At 37.6% G+C, this 5701-nt stretch overlaps 1 protein-coding gene across 1 annotated transcript in view; it reads right to left on the bottom strand.

Moving 5' to 3' along the window:
• LOC110023063 (cationic amino acid transporter 9, chloroplastic) overlaps nucleotides 1-5701 on the bottom strand; it is an 84939-nt gene that overhangs the window by 16879 nt on the left and 62359 nt on the right. The gene's annotated exons all lie outside the window — the stretch shown is intronic.

The raw sequence follows: 5701 nt of genomic DNA, 5'->3' as shown, positions 1-5701 counted from the left end.
GTTCATGATGACAGCTTACACGTTTTTGAGGAAAGCAATGCATAAAATTCCTGTAAGATATCACAGTTTTTGGAACTCTTAATGGAGTACAAATTCATAGTGAATATGTGATAAAACAAATAGTGGAAAAAATCATTAATTTTTGGGGCATTTACGTGCAGAGCACACTATTCTTATATATTTACATATCTGACCTAAATTTTCATTTTTATAGATAGCAATCAAATCTTTAACATCACATTAAAATTTGTAAAATTTTTAAAAGTTAAATATATATTTTTCATGCATGAATTTAAAACGTATGGATATGAAAATTTAGGTGTGAGATATTAAGAACATAAGATTTGTGTCCAATCAAAATCAATTTGCAACCCTGAGGGAAAAAAATATTACGTCAAGACGGCCAACCGTCGGGCGTCACGTCGTTTAGCCTTGATGTGTATGACGATGTGATGTCGGGCGTCACGTCGTTTAGCCTTGATGTGTATGACATCACATCCAGCAGTTGGCCTTCCGGACAAACAGTATTCGGACATAAAATTCTCCTGTTGAGGGTGCTAATGCTAAGTTGTTCAGAGGTTGCACTTAATTGTTGAGGCGTGCTTATGTGCTTGAAGGTGCATCAAGTATAAGTTTAGATGTTAATATGCCATATTGAGGTTTTGAGACTTGGAAGTTTCATGCTCAGCTATCTAAGAATTCGGTTCAAGCTTTCTAACCTTAACATAATTCATAAATAATGTTTTACTTTGGGATCAATTTTATTATTATTTGTAATGTTTTAAATTAAATTTGTTTATTTAAAAAAGACAGAAAATAGTGTTTGTTTATTTTAAATGTTTTTTAAAATAGTTATCGGCATCCTACAAATTTTGTTTCTAATTATAATAATTTAAAATAAATAATAATTAAAAATAAAAAATGATTACAAAATGGCATTTAAATAAGGCACAGAGCTTTGCATGCATACCACTTAATTCTTATGAATTTTACATATATAACACTAGGGCTGTCAATTTGGCTCGTTGTTCATGAACAGCCCGTGTTCGGCTCGTTAAGCAGCTCGTGTTCGGCTCTTTCGTTAAGCCTAACGAGCCAAACACGAACAATTTTTTTAAGCTCGAAATGTAAACGAGCCGAACACAAACAACAGTTTGTTCGCTCGTGTTCGGCTTGAAATGGCTCAATAAAAAAAATTATATAATTTTTTATATAACAATATATTACATATATTATTTATATAATAATATATTATATATATTTATGTCTAAATTTAAATCATAACGCCTCATGTAGCAATTTTGTTAGTGTCTTCTTTTGTATAGATTTGATCCAGGTTCGAATCCCACACATTACATATATTTTTCTCAATTTTAGTTTTAACGAACCAATTTCGAGCAGAACACGAACACGGATATTTAAATCGAGCCGAGCACGAACACACTGTTCACGAGCCGATTTCGAACACGAGCTATTTCGAACGAGCCGAACACGAGCCAAGCCTGAGCTCGCTCAAGCTCGGCTCGTTTACAGCCCTATATAACACTCAAATTTTAATTTTTAAATGTCACCCTATTCGTGCATGAAGGTTATTTTATTTTTTTAAGTTAAAATAACGATACTTTTTAAGCGATGAAAAAAGATGATTGGTAAAAATGTTAAAGGTTTAGGTTTTCGATATATAAATACAATTGAATTGGGTTGTGTAAATTTAAACGCCTCTTAAGAAAAATTATGGTGCACATCTAATTAACAAGTACAGATATTTCTAATTTTATTAGACAAAAATGCTGATTGCTGAACAAAATTTCTCTTTTAAGTGTGACTATCATTACTGACATGTCATAAACAAATTTCATCATCCGATATAAATCACGAGGCATGATATGAATCAAAAGGCAATATTTTGAACAAGAAATGTTAAAACATTGATATAAAAAAAATCATCCATAACTCAAATTTTAACAAACTTAGTCAAACTGAGACGGACCCAATGGTACCAATATTGATCCAATTTGAACCAAATCGAGCCCTAATCAAGTCATTAAAGCATGTTTAGAAGTTTTCCAGATACATTTGGAAGGTTAAACTAATGTCGAATCCGACGAGTTCATAGTCGAATTGAGCGTTTTGACGATACGTTTAACGAGCCTAAGATCGTTCAATTCTTACATCGGTTGAGGCACTCAAATGTCCATCAAATGTCATCTAATCGAGGGAAACCCTCTAAGTTGTTCGATCAAAGTGGTTCATATTTCTGCATTAATAGCACTCGGAACTCTATAAACAGTCTCACCCCTCTCATGAAAAAGTGAGAGTTTGAGGCTTGAAAAAAAAACTTGAAGCATACATTTGAGAAGGAATTGAAGTCCAACACCACTTTTTTCATCGTCGACCACCGACAATTGTCGTCGACTTCCGTTGAACGTCGCAAACCGTCGTCGACCATCGTCTGCAAACCGTTGCTGATCTTTATCGGTCACCACCTGTTCCTTGCAACAAGTTTATTCGTACGTCGGCGTTGTAACTTGGGAGAACTAGTTACCCTTTCTCACCTATGAGACAGGTGGTTGCAACTGTAATCATCATTTTATAGCGGAAACCTTCAGCTGGGCCAGACCACGTTATTTTTCCTTTCATGGGTTTTCCACGTAAAAACTTATTGTATATTAATTGGTTATTTGGCTTTTGTTTGAGTGCATGTTGAATTCTCGTGCAACGCTAAGACGATAATTTATTACTCTATTACCGCGAATTTCCTAGCAAACATTAGTTTCACGCCATCTGTAGAAAACTACAATCCCACCACTGAAGTGCTTGTAAGGCTCACTACATGGCAATCATCTGAAACACTCGCAACAACAGAGCATCTCACTCTAACACCCATTCCAGAAGGAAGTCATAGAACTAAGGGCGGCATGCCTCTACATACTCCCACTCTGGAAGGCATCATCCCACCGACGAAGGTGCCTCGGGTCATTCTATGGAAAACCACATAAGCAAGATTGAGGCATCTAAACTGGAGATTCTACAACTCCTACACAAGGAGCGACAACCGTAACCCAATGAAGTTTACTTACCACCAGTTCGGCATTTCAACAGGAAATACCCCACTGGATTCTCTCACAGTGACGAAACCATTCCCCCACCGAGACGGGATGCTGATCTCCTTAACGTCACAAGTTTCACTCATTCATTTCATGCAACTCACCTGACACTGCCCCGACTTACTATCGCACCTGCTGATTTCCTATGTGATGAGCTGAGACACTTGGTTTGGGAAGAGTTCCCTTTGGAGAATAGGGGATCGTTTCCTCGCTCACCGCAACTTCTAAGAATCCTCTCATTTGGCAGAGGTGGTTCTCCGACACCCTATCCCAACAGGTTTTAAACTCTCAAATATTGATGCCTATGAATGGATAGCTGACCCAAACGAGCACACTGACCATTATCGAATCATCATGCACATTCACTGTGTCTCTGATGAGCGTCTATCAAGTGTTCCCTGCAACTCTCAAAAGTCAAGCTCGCACATGTTCTATTCCCTTCAAAGGGCATCATCAACACCCTAAATGAACTTGTCAAACTATTCATAGATTAGTTCATAACAAATATAAGGATCATCAAAGATTTATCACACTTACCTGGAGTTCGCTAGAAAAAGGAGGAATCCCTCAAGGAATACTTCCTCATGTTCTCCACTGAAGCCCATCAAATTTTCATGAGTGGATCTGGAGTTACTGAGAGGAGTTCCTTGGAAAGCTTCGCTTAGGACCTTTCTACTCATTACTGATATGGGACACGGTTCGCTCTTATGCCGATCTTGTACATCGTGTCAAAACTCAAATCTCTGCAAATGAGGCAATCAGTGCACACAATAAACAATTCGAGCGATTGGGCGACAAGTGCAAGAATACGCAGGGAATTCTGAGCAAATCTTACAAAGAAAAAATTTGGACTGCAGAGGAATTGTGAGCCTCGATCAAAAAAATAATACACACCACTCAACACGTCATGTGTCAGCATCTTAATGACCATCAAGGATGAAAAAATCGTCAAGTGACCAAGACTTTTAAAAAATCCAGATGGTGGAGACCAGTCTAAATATTGTCATTTACACCAAACAAAAAAATGTTTTGAATTAAGGAAGAAATTGAATTTCTAATACACCAAGGTCACTTGGGTCACTACTTACAAGAACGAGGTGATGAGAACCAAAACAAAATCGTCGGGGTAATCGAAAGAGAAGTACAACTTCAAATTTTCTTCTTTGAGTAAAAGGCTGACTTATAAACTCTTAATTTTATTCTAGTAAAATTTTCATGTTGCTTTAAACTATCATTTCAGTGAAATTTTATTATTTTTTCACGAAAGATTTTTGTGTAGAAAGTCCTATTGAGGGCAAGAGACGGACAAGATCTCCATCTGGTACCCCTGGAAGTCGAGCCAAGAGGTAAGACTCGATAGAAAGATCTAGTACCCTTGAAAGTTGAGCCTAAGAGACAAGACTCAAATACAAGTTATCATGCCCTTGGAAGTCAAGCTCAAGAATTAAGACTCGATGGAAAGATACAGTACCCCTGGAAGTCGAGCCCAAGAGGCAATACACGATGGGAAACTATCATGCCCTGGGAAATCGAGCCCAAGAGAAAAAACTCGATGGAAAGCTACCATGCCCTTGAAAGTTGAGCCCAAGAAGTAAGACTTGATAGGAAGATACGATACTCTTGAAAGTCAAACCCAAGAGGTAAGAATTGATGAAAAGCTACTATGCCCATGGAAGACGAGCTCAAGAGACAAATCTCGACGGGAAGCTAGTAGTGGACAAAATCTTCACTAGAAAAACTTCAAGAGAGCAAGTAGTTGATAGGGTCACCACGCAAAGACCTCAGAAGGCTACAAGTCTCAAAAGGCGCATTAAAGACTTCGGAAGACTATAAGGATCAAAAGGCACATGCACATCAAATACCTCAGAAAGTTACAAGCCTTAAGAGAGGTAAATTAAAGACCTCAAAAAACTACAAGTCTCAAAAGGCATGGGTACATCAAATACCACAGAAGACTACGAGCCTCAGAAAGCACCAACACATTTCAAGCTCCAAGAAGGCATAAGTCTAAGAGGGCACAAGCCTCACAAGATACACGCCTAAGAGGATACAAATCTTAGAGACAAATCTAAAAAGGTATGTGATTCTTTTTATATATAAAGTGCACGTGTTAACTTTGATTGTTGATTTCTGCATGTTTGAAAAGCTAAAAAACCTCAGAACACATAAATCTAAGAAATGGTTGGCACCAATATGACCCAAATGTTGGGTAGCAATACCCTAGAAGTGGGGGAAAAGCATCTCAGAAGGGGCAATTCTGACTCAAAAGGAAAGATAAAAGCAGTATCAGAAGTAACATCCAAATTTTTATTGCATCAAGCTGGAGAAAAACGTACAAACAAACACAACATCACTATGTACAAATGTCGCATCAGACATATGAAATGCTACAAAAACCAATATATACTTATACAAGAGCTCCAACAAATCAGCACATCTTTGATTGGAGTCAGCATCACCTCCTTGAAATTCCAGCACTCTACTAATCTTCAAGAAATCTTCAAATATTGCCACCACAGAAGCATGAAAATCTCCCCCTCAAAGCACGACAGGAAAACTTCAGAATTTCTTCATCTCCACCGGAATGCGTAGTA

This window comes from Phalaenopsis equestris, unplaced genomic scaffold, assembly GCF_001263595.1.
Source record: "Phalaenopsis equestris unplaced genomic scaffold, ASM126359v1 Scaffold000209, whole genome shotgun sequence".
Classification (NCBI taxonomy): Eukaryota; Viridiplantae; Streptophyta; class Magnoliopsida; order Asparagales; family Orchidaceae; genus Phalaenopsis; species Phalaenopsis equestris.
Note: the sequence above shows the minus strand (reverse complement) of the source record. Positions and strands in the feature narration are given on the sequence as shown.